Source organism: Phyllobates terribilis, unplaced genomic scaffold (genome assembly GCF_046119375.1).
Source record: "Phyllobates terribilis strain yellow unplaced genomic scaffold, ASM4611937v1 Scaffold_2__4_contigs__length_985480577, whole genome shotgun sequence".
NCBI lineage: Eukaryota > Metazoa > Chordata > Amphibia > Anura > Dendrobatidae > Phyllobates > Phyllobates terribilis.
Genome location: NW_027362762.1, coordinates 506,605,355 through 506,619,223, shown reverse-complemented (window position 1 = coordinate 506,619,223; position 13,869 = coordinate 506,605,355). Strand labels below are relative to the sequence as shown.

The 13,869-nt window shown below is 41.0% G+C and overlaps 1 protein-coding gene across 1 annotated transcript in view; it reads right to left on the bottom strand.

Moving 5' to 3' along the window:
- GRIK3 (glutamate ionotropic receptor kainate type subunit 3) overlaps positions 1-13,869 on the bottom strand; it is an 849,506-nt gene that overhangs the window by 28,838 nt on the left and 806,799 nt on the right. The gene's annotated exons all lie outside the window — the stretch shown is intronic.

The window sequence follows — 13,869 nt, the reverse complement described above, 5'->3', positions numbered from 1 at the left end:
GACACAAATGGGTTTGAATGGCTACTAAAGGTAACTGTTAGAACCTTGCTCTTAGGTTTTTTCCTTTGCTGGTCACATGACCTTGTTGGCCTATTTAATCCTGCTCCGCCCTTCTGGCTTTGCTGGACTTCATTGTATATCTACTTTCTAGCTAGCCTGTGCTCTGTGTCTTGCTCTGTTAGTTTGCTTGGTTTACTGACCTCTATGTTCTTTATATTTTGTTTGTTTGTCTGTCTGCTACTATTTCTGTTAGGAGGTGTCCCATATTCCTCCCAGTCCTTAGTACTAGTAGGGATTCCTCCCCCACATCTATAGGTCTTCGTACAGACTAGCTTAGGACTTTAGCAGGTCTGATTGCAGGATCAGGTTCCCTGTTACATCGTAGGGATTCAGCTGAGTCCTATAGTAGGGACAGATCTCCTCTCTTTCCTTAGCTCTGGTAGCAGAACATAACAGTAAGTCCAGCCAGCAAATTCTCTAAGGAAAGATTTTTCTGTTCCATCATGGTGTCGGTTCAGGATTTGGCTAAACACCTGCAGGGACTCTCTCTGGAAGTGGCCGAGCTCCGTCAGCACGTGAGTAACTGTTCTGGAGCACATTTCTTGGAGCCTAAGGTATGTTTGCCGGATTTATTTTTTGGTGAACATCGAGAATTTTTTTCATTTAAAAATGCTTGCTTATTGTATTTTCGTTTGAGACCCAAGTCCTCTGGGGATGAATCCCAGCGCGTAGGGTTCATAATGTCACTTTTGCGCAAAGAGCCTCAGGAGTGGGCCTTTTCTTTGCAACCTAGTGATACATGCTTCAGATCAGTGGATAGTTTTTTTTTCTGCTTTAGGACTATTATATGATGATCCTGACCGTGTCGCATCAGCTGAGACTGAGTTGAGACGTTTAAAACAAGGATCAGGTAATGTCGAAAAATATTGTACACATTTTCGTCGTTGGTCCACTCAAACAGGGTGGAACGATTCTGCTCTGAAAAGTCTATTTCTTGCTGGGCTCAGTGAAAGGGTTAAAGACCTGCTAATTGCTTATCCTACACCTGAGGATTTGCAACAGGCTATGCAATTAGCTATACGGGTGGATAGAAGACTGCGTGCTAGGGTTAATGAGAGCAAATCCTCTGCTATGTCAGTTTCTGGTTATGATAATGTGTGTACTAACAGTGGTGAACCGATGGAGATTGGATCGGTGGCACCTCGCTCTCAAGAAAAAGACCGTCGTTTTTCGAAAGGCTTGTGTTTCTATTGCGGAAAATCTGGTCATTTGATTAAAGGCTGTGAGCTTCGTATGAAGAAAGAAAAAAAAATGGTCAGTCATGCCCGTATTGCCTGTTTAAATTCCAAGGGTGTATTTTTAGCTGCTTCCACGATTGCTCAGGAAAAATTAATGGAATTTCGGGTGTTTGTTGATTGCGGGTCTACACTGAATGTAATTGATGGGGGATTCGTGGAAAAACTCAATTTAAAACCTGAACCTTTATCATCCCCCATTGCTGTGGTTTCTGTGGATGGCTCCCCTTTGAAGAATATTACTCTCAAGGTCTGTGAATTTCCTCTCACTATTAATGGTGTTCACCATGAGAAATTGGATTTGGTAGTGTTGAATAACTTGCCTTCTCCAGTAATATTGGGATTGCCCTGGTTAAAATGTCACAATCCTGTACTGGATTGGTCTACCAGTGAAATTAAATCCTGGAGCCATAAATGTTATGACAAGTGTTGTAACGGGCGTATTGCAGCTTTGGATAGGGGAGAATTGCCTGTTCCTATTCAGGATTTTTGGAGAGTTTTTTCTGAGAAGGAATCGCAGGTTTTGCCTCCCCATAGAGACTATGATTGTTCTATTGAATTTGTCCCTGGAGCGACTCTTCCTAAAAGTCGTTTATTTAACCTTACTATTCCTGAGAGGAAGGCTTTGGAGGAATACATACAGACAAGTTTGGCCGCCGGTCACATTAGGCCCTCTAAGTCTCCTGTGGCGGTTGGATTTTTTTTTGTAAAAAAAAAGGACGGCGGTTTACGTCCTTGTCTGGATTTTCGTGAGATTAACAAAATTACGGTACGCAATCCTTACCCACTGCCATTGATTCCTGATCTGTTTAACCAGTTATTGGGGGCCAAGTGGTTCTCTAAAATTGACCTTAAGGGGGCATACAATCTGTTGCGCATGAAGGAGGGTGATGAATGGAAGACTGCTTTTAACACTCCTGTGGGTCATTTTGAGAATCTGGTTATGCCTTTTGGTCTTACTAATGCTCCTGCATTTTTTCAGAATCTGATTAATGACATCCTTAGACCTTTGATCGGTAAAAATGTGGTTGTGTATTTGGATGACATTTTGATTTATTCGCCAGATCTGGAGTCTCATTGGCGGAGCGTGCGTCAGGTATTACAGTTATTAATGGACAATTCGCTTTTTGCTAAGCTGGAGAAATGTGAGTTCGCTGTACAGAGAATTAGTTTTTTGGGCTACATTATCTCCAGCAAAGGTTTTGAGATGGATCCGGTTAAGGTTCAGGCTGTGCAGGAATGGCCTAGGCCTATTGGTTTGAAATCGATACAGAGGTTTTTGGGTTTCGCCAATTACTATAGAAAATTCATAAAAAATTTTTCTAGTATTGTCAAACCTCTGACTGATCTCACCAGGAAAGGTGCTGATGCGGTTCAGTGGTCTTCTGAGGCCATTGAAGCTTTTGTGTATCTCAAGGAGAGGTTCACCTCTGCTCCCATCCTTATGCAGCCTGATGTTACTAGGCCGTTTTTGGTTGAGGTTGATGCTTCCTCTGTGGGGGTTGGCGCAGTATTGTCTCAGGATAACGGGGATGGATTACATCCCTGTGCCTTTTTTTCAAAAAAATTTTCGGAGACTGAATTGAATTACGATATTGGTAATCGGGAATTATTGGCTATTAAACTCGCATTTGAACACTGGCGCCACTTCTTGGAAGGTGCGGAATTTCCCGTTCAGGTTCTTACGGATCATAAAAATCTGATATATCTTGACGCTGCCAAGCGCCTGAATGCCCGTCAGGCTAGGTGGGCACTGTTTTTCTCGCGGTTTAATTTCTCCGTTACTTACATCCCTGGTACTAAGAATGTTAAGGCGGATGCCTTGTCTCGCAGTTTTTCTCCCATAGTCGGTGCTGAGAAAGAGGAAAACATTTTACAAGAAGGTGTTGTGATAGCTGCTTTAGACTCCGTTTTGGAAGATGAGATTCTTAAAGCTCAGGAGAATGCCCCATCTAACACTCCTCATGGGAGGTTGTTTGTGCCTGGGACCTTTAGGAGAGATTTGTTTGTTGAGTGTCACGAATCTCGGTTGGCAGGTCATCCCGGAATCTCTGAGACCAAGAGACTGGTGGGTCGCAGTTTTTGGTGGCCTGGATGGCAGAAGGAAGTCATTAAGTGGGTACGCCAATGTACTGTATGTGCTAGATCTAAGTCCTCACATACTCCTGCTGCGGGGTTGCTTTGTCCTTTGGAGGTCCCCAGTGCTCCTTGGACACATTTGGCTATGGACTTTATAACTGACCTTCCCCCCTCTGAGGGTTTTACTGTCATCTGGGTGGTCGTGGACCGTTTTAGTAAGATGTGTCACTTGGTTCCCTTCATCAAACTGCCCTGCGCTAAAACTCTCGCTAAGGCCTTTGTCAAGGAAATTGTCAGACTTCATGGCGTTCCTACTGACATTGTTTCTGATAGGGGTCCTCAGTTCGTGGCTCGTTTTTGGCGTGCCTTTTGTGACAGGTTGGGAATTCATTTGTCGTTTTCGTCCGGATATCATCCTGAATCTAATGGCCAGACAGAAAGGAAAAACCAGGATGTTGAGCAGTTCTTGCGTTGTTTTGTGGCAGACAATCAAGAGGGGTGGTCTGAGTTTCTGCCACTTGCCGAATTTGCTCTGAACAATCATACATCTTCTTCTGCTGGTTGTTCGCCTTTTTTTTGTTGTTCTGGGAGACATCCGTCGTTTGGGTCGTTCTCCAAGTTGGGATCTGCCGTGCCTGAGGAGGAGAATTTTTCCGGTGATTTGGAAAGAGTTTGGACGGATGTGCGTGGTAATCTTCAGGAGGCCAACAGAAAATCTAAAGACTACTTTGATAGGAAACGACAGGAGGTTTTGTTCGCTGTTGGTGACATGGTTTGGTTGTCCTCTAGGAATCTGCGGTTGAGGATTCCTTCTAAGAAATTGGGTCCCAAGTTTGTAGGGCCCTTTAAGGTGCTTCAGGTTGTCAACCAATCTGCTGTTAGGTTGGAGGTTCCTACCTCCTGGAGAATTAATCCGGTCTTTCATGTCTCTCTGTTAAAAAAAGCTGTTGTGTCGGATGGTGACGCCTCTGCCTCTGTTCCTCCGGTGGTGGAGGACGGGGAATATGAAATTTCTCGCATCCTTGACTCTAGACGGTATAGAGGTAGTTTGCAGTATCTTGTGGCCTGGAAAGGTTTCGGACCCGAGGATAACTCTTGGGTGAGGTCAGATGATGTTTCCGCGTCCAGACTTATCAGAGCGTTTCACAGGAGATTTCCTGATAAGCCTGGTCCTAGGGGATCCGGAGGATCCTCTTAGAAGGGGGGGTACTGTTAGAACCTTGCTCTTAGGTTTTTTCCTTTGCTGGTCACATGACCTTGTTGGCCTATTTAATCCTGCTCCGCCCTTCTGGCTTTGCTTGACTTCATTGTATATCTACTTTCTAGCTAGCCTGTGCTCTGTGTCTTGCTCTGTTAGTTTGCTTGGTTTACTGACCTCTATGTTCTTTATATTTTGTTTGTTTGTCTGTCTGCTACTATTTCTGTTAGGAGGTGTCCCATATTCCTCCCAGTCCTTAGTACTAGTAGGGATTCCTCCCCCACATCTATAGGTCTTCGTACAGACTAGCTTAGGACTTTAGCAGGTCTGATCGCAGGATCAGGTTCCCTGTTACATCGTAGGGATTCAGCTGAGTCCTATAGTAGGGACAGATCTCCTCTCTTTCCTTAGCTCTGGTAGCAGAACATAACAGTAACATCCTCACCTGTGACCTGTTTGCTTGTAATCAGTGTGTGTGCATTAAAGCTGAGTGAGTTTCTGGGATCTAGATAGACTCTTGCATCTTTCATCCAGCCCCTGATATTTCTGGATTGTAAGTCATAGGAAAAGCAAAAGAATTGTCAATGGATCTATGGGAATAGGTAAATGAACTGGATAACACAGGAAAGGAATACAAAAAAATATCCAAGGAATTGATAATGCCAGTCAGCAGCGTTCAAACTGTGATTAACAAATGGAAAATGAGGGGCTTTGTAAAAACCAAACCACGGTCAGGTCGACCAACAAAAATTTTGGCAACAACTGCCAGGAAAATTGTTCTGGTTGCAAAGAAAAACCCACAAATAACATCAGCTGAAATTCAGGACTCTCTGAAAACTAGCGATGTGGCTGTTTCAAGATGCACAATAAGGAGGCACTTGAACAAAAATGGGCTGCCTGGTCGAGTATCCAGAAGAAAGCCATTACTGCGCAAATGCCACAAAGTACCTCGTGTAAAATACGCCAAACAGCACAGAGACAAGCCTCAAAACTTCGGGTACAAGGTAATTTGGAGCAATGAGACCAAAATTGAACTTTTTGGCCACAACCATAAACGTTACATTTGGAGAGATGTCAACTAGGCCTATAATGAAAGGAACACCATTCCTACAGTAAAGCACGGAGGTTAAACAGCCACACCGCTAGTCATCAAGAGAATGCCAAGAGTGTGCAATGCAGTCATCAAAGCAAAAGGTGGCTACTTTGAAGAACCTAGAATATAAGACATATTTTCAGTTGTTTCACACTTTTTTGTTAAGTATATAATTCCACATGTGTTAATTCATAGTTTTGATGCCTTCAGTGTGAAGGTACAATTTTCAAAGTCATGAAAATACAGAAAAATCTTTAAATGAGAAGGTGTGTCCAAACTTTTGGTCTGTACTGTATATTACATTCCATTAAGCAAAACAGGAGCATAACAGTACCACAATATGTCACTAGTAGGTCTGCCAGTCAAATCTCTTAATATTTTATCTCTCCCGCAGACAATTTATTTTTAACGAATGCACTTATGTTATCGCATGCTGCCACATATGGAGGTTGTAGTGTCCTTGAAGATGGTTTGTGGTAATTAAGAAAAGACAGTCCTGTGCTATGTTATATCTCACCTTGATCAATATCAACATATTGTTTGTTGTCTTTAAAGCCATATCTTTCTCGGACTTGACAGTACATTAGCTCATGACTTGTGGTGAAAAGCCATAAAACCAGTTTTTCACCATGAACTCTGAACTTTAGTATCTTTATCTTTAGTCTTCTAAAACTAATAAGACAAGCTACAGTACTCAGATGATAGGGTTTCTTGACATTGAAACTCTACTATGTTCCATTGCCACTGATGTGTATTATAGACATTATCTTTAAAAATACGTTACTCTTCAGATCCCATAGAGAATAAAGATAAGTCAACAGAATGCGAAGCTACGCTCTGCCAATTATACCAAGAAGTCATTCAATCTTTTTTTCACATTACAATCTTACATTTTGACATTCTTATTTATCTAGAACATAAATTATGTATCATATCTAAAAGAAAGATATAGCAATGAGATTGAGATCATTAATTTCTGCATATAATGAAAAATGTCTAAAGGATATAAAAGAATTAATAGAGCAAACTGAAATCAAAATATATTTTAAGTTATCATGACTTTATTATATAGCAAATGTTTTCATGGGCTGCCAATCCTTCTTAAGGCATAAAGTAGTATACCAATTTTTATTTCCCTTTGGTGATTTCCCTTTGATCTGACTTCAACTAATGTGTCAGATGGACCACTGGTTCCACTAAGGCACCAGGGTCTAAATGTGACTTCAACCTTAGCACCCTAAGTTGTTCCTTTTCTTACTCTTAGGCAATATTTTCATCCAATCTATTGTTTTATACATACTTTTAGTTCTATACCATCTATTTCTATTGTCTTTTAAAACATCAGTGAGTTTGTGATCTAATATCTTGCATTATCTTAATTTTCCTTCTTGGTTTTAACCCTTCAATTAAATGTACTGAGCTATGTCAAGACAAAGACATTCCAAACAGCTTAGTTCATGCCTTGTGCAGAAGATCATTACATAATAAAAAAAGGCCTCAGTGGTTAAACAAAGCACATAGTATCATCAGGGGTATGTAACTTTGCTTTTGGGAAAAAAGGGTTGAACCCAGATGGTACTGCAGAAGTATGCATATGGTAAGTTTACTCTTGTTGGCAAAAAATCTGAGTGATGTAAAATACAATACTATTTTTACTTTATTGGCTTACTACTTGGCCTATTTCTCCAAGTACAGACTCACTTGAAGAAATGATCTGCTCTTTAGTAGTGATAATCAAGCACTAAAATGCTCGAGTGCCAGGGACTTGAATCAAGCAGATTGGATGGGCTCGATTCGAGTAACGAGTATAATGGAAGTTACTGTGAAACGTGAGCATTTTTCCATAAGACCCTAAAAGGAAGGCTGGAGGACATGGGGGCAGGAATATCACTGAAATGGATGGAAACAGAGCTCAAATAGCATGGCAAAAGCATGGGGAAGACACCTGGACGCATCTCTGACACCCTGGTCACTGTTGAGAACTAAATAAATAAAGGATTTTAAAAAATGACGTGGGTCCCCACCATTTTTGATAACAGGTCAAGGTAAAGCAGAGAGCTGGGGGCTGATATTATCAGGCTGGAAAGGTCCATGGTTATTTTGTTCTTCCCAGCCTAATAATACCAACCTGCAGCCTAACAGTAGATGTGCCAATTCTGGCACTTTGTCTGGCTCTTCCCGCTTGCATTGCTGTGGTGGCTATCGGGGTAATGTTTTTTGGGGGTTCATGTCAGCTGTGTAATATCAGCTGGTATCAAGCCAAGGGGTTAATAATGGAGAGGTGTCTATCAGACACCCCCATTACTAACTCAGTAATCCAAAGAAAAAACACACACACAGAAAAAAATTATTTTGAATAAAGACTCCCCCACACTATCCCTCATTCACCAATTTATTATGAAAAATGTTCCCACAATGCTCCCCGGATGTAGTCCACGTTCTTCGATGTCTTCGGCGTCTGTGAATAGCAGTAAAGCTAAGATATTCACAGGGGCCAGGTAGAGATGACAATTCTCAACACAGCTCTAGCTGAGCGCAGCATTGTGTTGTTGTTTTTTTATTACTGGGTTTGCAATGGGGGTGTATGATAGACACCTCTCCATTACTATCCCCTGGGCTATGATGCCAGGTGACACCACACAAGTGACATCAACCGCAAAAAATATTAATTCAATTGCCACTGCATCAGGACAATCGGAAAGAGCTGGGCAAAACACGAAAATTGCAGATGCACCAATTCTGGGGCAGTTGAAGGTTGGTATTTTTAGGCTGAGAAGTGCATGAAAGGCATGAAGAGCACTAAAAGGTGCAACTTTATAATATTTTGGGGGGGGTGGACATAAATCTAAGCTCGCCCTCCTATAACAACTCTCCCTGAATTGCCTCCTGAGTATAGTGTCCCGAGCATTGTGTCACCTGGTTTCCTATAAGACCTGATGAGGGGATACGGCCGGCCAATTACAGTAATGCCAGTAGCCAACATGGCTGCAGCCTTACTGTGAATGGCGGACAATCCTCGCATGTTTATTGGCTTTCTAGCAGCCACAAAACATGTGAGCCGGGGGCTCGAGCATGGTGCTCGAGCACCTGCAATACTCGATTGAGCAACAAGAGTGCCAGAGCTCACCAATTCTTGATCAAGTATTGGCAAGCACGCTTGCTCATCACTATTCTTTAGATGTTACAGTCCATCATAATTTTATAGAAAAAGCTTAGTTTTAGAAACAAAATCACAATAAAACAAGTTGTTTGTTTAGAATGTTTTTAATTTTGCCTATAAATACAGCTTGAAAGTGTTAACTTCATTTTTAATATTGGGTACCCTCAGAAAAAATAGACTCCTCAACATTGAACTTGCAGCACCAAGAAGGAAAAGTCCTGGAATTATAGAAATCAAATGATCAATAGATATGTTAATGATTTGCAAATAATAAAAAAATGAAAACAACATTTTCAAAACATCTCTATTTATTCAGAATCGGGCATCAGCACCACGAATAAAAATACTTACAAGCCTTGGAAATGTCTCCAAAACATTCCAGGAGCCGATTTTCGACATGTCAACACCAGGCCGCAGTTTGCTCGTAATTTGAGCAGCCTGCGTGGACTGAACACGCTACCATAGCAAGCAGCGTCTACAGACTTGTCACCTATCGAGTACATCTAGACCATCATTGATCAGCAATTGTAAAGGGAGTTGCAAGCAGCAGATCTTCATACATGGTACAACATTCCTTGGACAGCCTTCAATAACCTCAATAATAGGATATTAACCCCTTAAGGAAGGAGCCAATTATGTTCTTAATGACCAAGCCAAATTTTACAATTCTGACCATTGTCACTTTATGAGGTAATACCTCTGGAATGCTTCAACGGATCCCACTGATTCCGAGAATGTTTTTTCATGACATATTGTACTTCATGATAGTGGTAAAATTTCTTCAATATGACTTGCTTTTATTTGTGAAAAATACAGAAATTTGACGAAAAATTTTAAAATGTAGCAATTTTCAAACTTTGAGTTTTTATGCCCTTAAATCAGAGAGATATGTCACATAAAATAGTTAATAAATAACATTTTCCACATGTCTAATTTACATCAGCACAATTTTGGAACCCAATTTTTTTTTTTGTTAGGAAGTTATAAGGGTTAAAAGTTGACTAGCGGTTTCTCATTTTTCCAACAAAATTTATAAAACCATTTTATTTAGGGACCACATCACATTTGAAGTCACTTTGAGGGGTCTACATGACAGAATATACCCAAAAGTGACACCATTCTAAAAACTTCACCCCTCAAGGTGCTCAAAACCACATTCAAAAAGTTTATTAACCCTTCACTGGAACTGAAGCAACGTGGAAGGAAAAAATGAACATTCAACTTTTTTTACACAAATTTTACTTCAGGCCCCAAATTTTTAATTTTCTCAAGGGTAACAAGAGAATATGGGCCACAAAATTTGTTGTGAAATTTCTCCTGAGTAAGCCGATACCTCATATGGGGGAAACCCAACGTTTGGGCGAACGGCTGGGTTCGGAAGGGAAGGCGCGCTATTTAACTTTTTGAATGTAAAATTTACTTGAATAATTAGCGGACATCATGTTGCCTTTGGGGAGCCCCTGATGTGCCTAAACAGTAGAAACCCCCACAAGTGACACCATTTTGGAAACTAGACCCCTCTGGAAACTTATCTAGATGTATGGTGAGCACCTTGAATCCCCAGAAGAAGTTTATAACATTGAGCCGTAAAAATAAAATTTTCACATTTTTCCCACAAAAATGTTTTTCAGCCTCCAATTTTGCATTTTCATAAGGGTAACAGGAGAAATTGCACCATGAAATTTGTTGTGCAATTTCTCCTGAGTAAGTCGATACCCCATATGTGGGGGAAAATCACTGTTTGGGCGCACGGCAGGGCTCAGAAGGGAAGGAGTGCCATTTGACTTTTTGAGTGTAAAATTTGCTTGAATAATTAGCGAACACCATGTCGCATTTGGTGCGCCCCTGATGTGCATAAACAGTGGAAACCCCCCTCAAGTGACCCTATTTTGGAAACTAGACCCCTCAAGGATTTTATCAAGGGGTATAGTGAACATTTTGAACCCAGATGTACGACACAGAATTTGATAACATTAGGTCATCATATTGAATAAGTTGTCATTAGTCTTGAGCGACATTGCTCACTACTTGAGTTTGTATTTGGTACTCGGGTGTGCACCATGTATTGCGGATGCTCGAGTTCCTGCCCCATATGTTTCACGGTTGTTAGACACCAAGAAAAAACATATGGGGATCGGTCATGTGTGGCAGGCAATCCCTGCGTGTTTATTTTGGCTGTGTAACAACCGCGAAACATGCGGGGCAAGGACTCGAGCACCCGTGATATCCAGTGCATACCCGAGCACCCGATGCAAACTCAAGTAGCAAGCACTTGCGATCAACACTAGTCTCCATATCGTCATCATTTTTTTTCTTTACTTTTGAAAAAATCCCAACCTTAACCCTAACCCCAACTCTAACCCTGGGCTAACCCTAACCCTAACCCTGGGCTAACCCTAACCCTAACCCTAGGCTAACCCTAACCCTATCCCTAACCCTGGGCTAACCCTAAGCTAAGGGTATTTTCATACGTTTGTTTTACTGTGTCCTTGTGTTTTTCAGTCTTTTGGTGGTGTGAACACTGTCCTACAGACTTGTTCACCGTGTGCATGGCCCATGTGTTTGTATTCAATTTGTTTCTTGCTTTTGCAAGATTAGGGAGGTCTCCACCCCTCCCTTGTGGGCCATGCACATAAATGCCATCCTCTGCAGCGTGTCCACATGGACATTACCTATCAGATCTGCTCATATAGGTACTATACACATGATAAGTTTTTAAATACATCAGTTGGGGACTGCTCTGATGTGGGTTACCTTGATGTTGGTAGAACATCTTAGTATACATTTTTTGCAAAAAACGTGTCAACCAAATACCCTGTTTTTTATCACCTTTTTACTAGCACTTGCTGTTTACTGTTACTTTTTTACAACAAAGTATTTTTATACGTTTGTTTTACTGTGTCCTTGTGTTTTTAACCCTAAGCTAACCCTGACCCTAACCCTAGTCTAACTCTAACACAAACCCTAGGCTAACCCTAACCCTAACCCTAGGCTAACCCTAACCCTAACTCTGGGCTAACTCTAACCTTAACCCTGGGCTAACCCTAACCCTGGGCTAACCCTAACCCTAGGCTAACCCTAACCCTGGGCTAACCCTAACCCTAACCCTAGGCTAACCCTAACCCTAGGCTAACCCTAACCCTAGCCCTAGGCTAACCCTAACCCAAACTCTAGGCAAGCCCTAACCCTAACCCTAGCCCTAGGCTAACCCTAACCCTAACCCTAGGCTAACCCTAACCCTAGCCCTAGGCTAACCCTAACCCTGACAAAAAATATATATTTTTTATTTTATAATTATTATTTACCTAAGGGGGGTACAAGAGGGGATTTGCTTAATTTTTTTTTATTTTGATCGCTGTGATATGGTTTATCACAGTGATCAAAATGAACCAATAGGAAAAATTCCCTGTTGTTTCAGGGCAGATCTCGGCGGGCGCACTGCGCATGCACCCGCCTTTTTTTTTTTACCGGAAGATGCCGGGGACCTGGGGGACCATCAGCGGGAGATCGGAGGATAGCGGAGGTACCAGTGTGCTCAGGGGGCTTCATTTCTCCCTCCTTTGACATGTATATCATGTCAGAGGAGAGAGAAATCATTGCAAACCGCGGGAAAACTTTTTTTTGTGATCTCCGCTATTTGGTGAATAGTGGCGATCACGTGACTGTGGACTGGAAAAACTGGCCCTGATCATATTCTCCAGGGTCTCAGCTACCCCAGGTAGCTGAGACCCCAGAGAATTTCTGACTCTGGGGACGCTACAGCCTTATTCCTCAGCGTCGCCGTGAAAATGAGTTACGGCGGTCGTTAAGGGGTTAAGGCATGTGGAATGTAAATGCTTGTTTTTCTTTGTGTGACGCTTATATTAATACTGAATGAATCAAGATGTTATAAAAATTTTGTTTCCATTTTTTTATCATTTGCAACATGTCTATTGATTCTGTGTTTTCCATAATTCCATGACTTTTTTGTTCTGGTGTTGCTAATGTAATGTTGAGGAGTGTAGATAACTGTCTACCTCCATTCAATCAAATTATATTTAATCCCTCTGTGAAAGGACTATATTTACCATATAAAGTGTTCCCCATAAGACAAAACTGGTTTTCCTATATTTACCTAATTTAACAATCCTGAGAAAGCCATGTGGTCCTATCTCCCTCTATGGATGAAAAAGGTGACTTTAGCAAGAATATGTTTTTTTCTAATATGAAATTACCTTGATATTAGGATTTTAAAAGATGATTAAACACTTTAAGCAAAAAATAAAATCTGGTGTAAACCTTTCAAATACAGAACAATAACGTATAGTACTTTTAGTTTTCAATCGTTTAAAGTTATTTAATGTAGTTGGCATGCGCTGTTTGTTAACATGCTGTACTTCTGGTCTCTGGCTGCTTGTTTATCTTGGCTGTTTTTTACTTTGTTCCATTATAATTATAGTTGTGATCTGTTTCATCAGCTTAGCCACAGAGTCTACAGGGAGGAAGTAGTTGTCTAAGACACGCCTCCTTTCTCATAATTGGTTCAGGCTGCTGCTACTTCCCCTCTTCAGATGTACGTTGCTGTTTTATTAACTATTTATTCTATACCTAGATTTTAAAAAGAGGGCATGAAAGAAAAATTAGAATTTAAGCTGGACCCAAGCAGACTTGTGATTTCTTTTACTGATATTCTTTTCTAAGGGTTACAAAAAACTAACTTGATTGTTTTGAAGTGCTGTATACAAAAGGAAAGGCTAAAGGTTTTTTAACCAAAAAAGTGATCTATAAAAGCTGGTGTAGAGACAAGACAGCGTACAGTAGCATTAGCAATGAAGGAAGGAGCAGGAGACCACTAATTTAAGTATATTGTGCAGAACTGTGTGCTAGCAAAGATCTTAGAAAGGCAGAGATTGCAGTGATTTAGAATTTCATAGTGAAAACCAAATGTGGGAACCTTCTTTTCTACTTCAAAAATATGAACATTCAGAAAGTACATTTTCTGTTTAATGATATTGTATGTAATGTGAAGATTGCCTCATATTGCTTATATTTACTTTTATTTCTT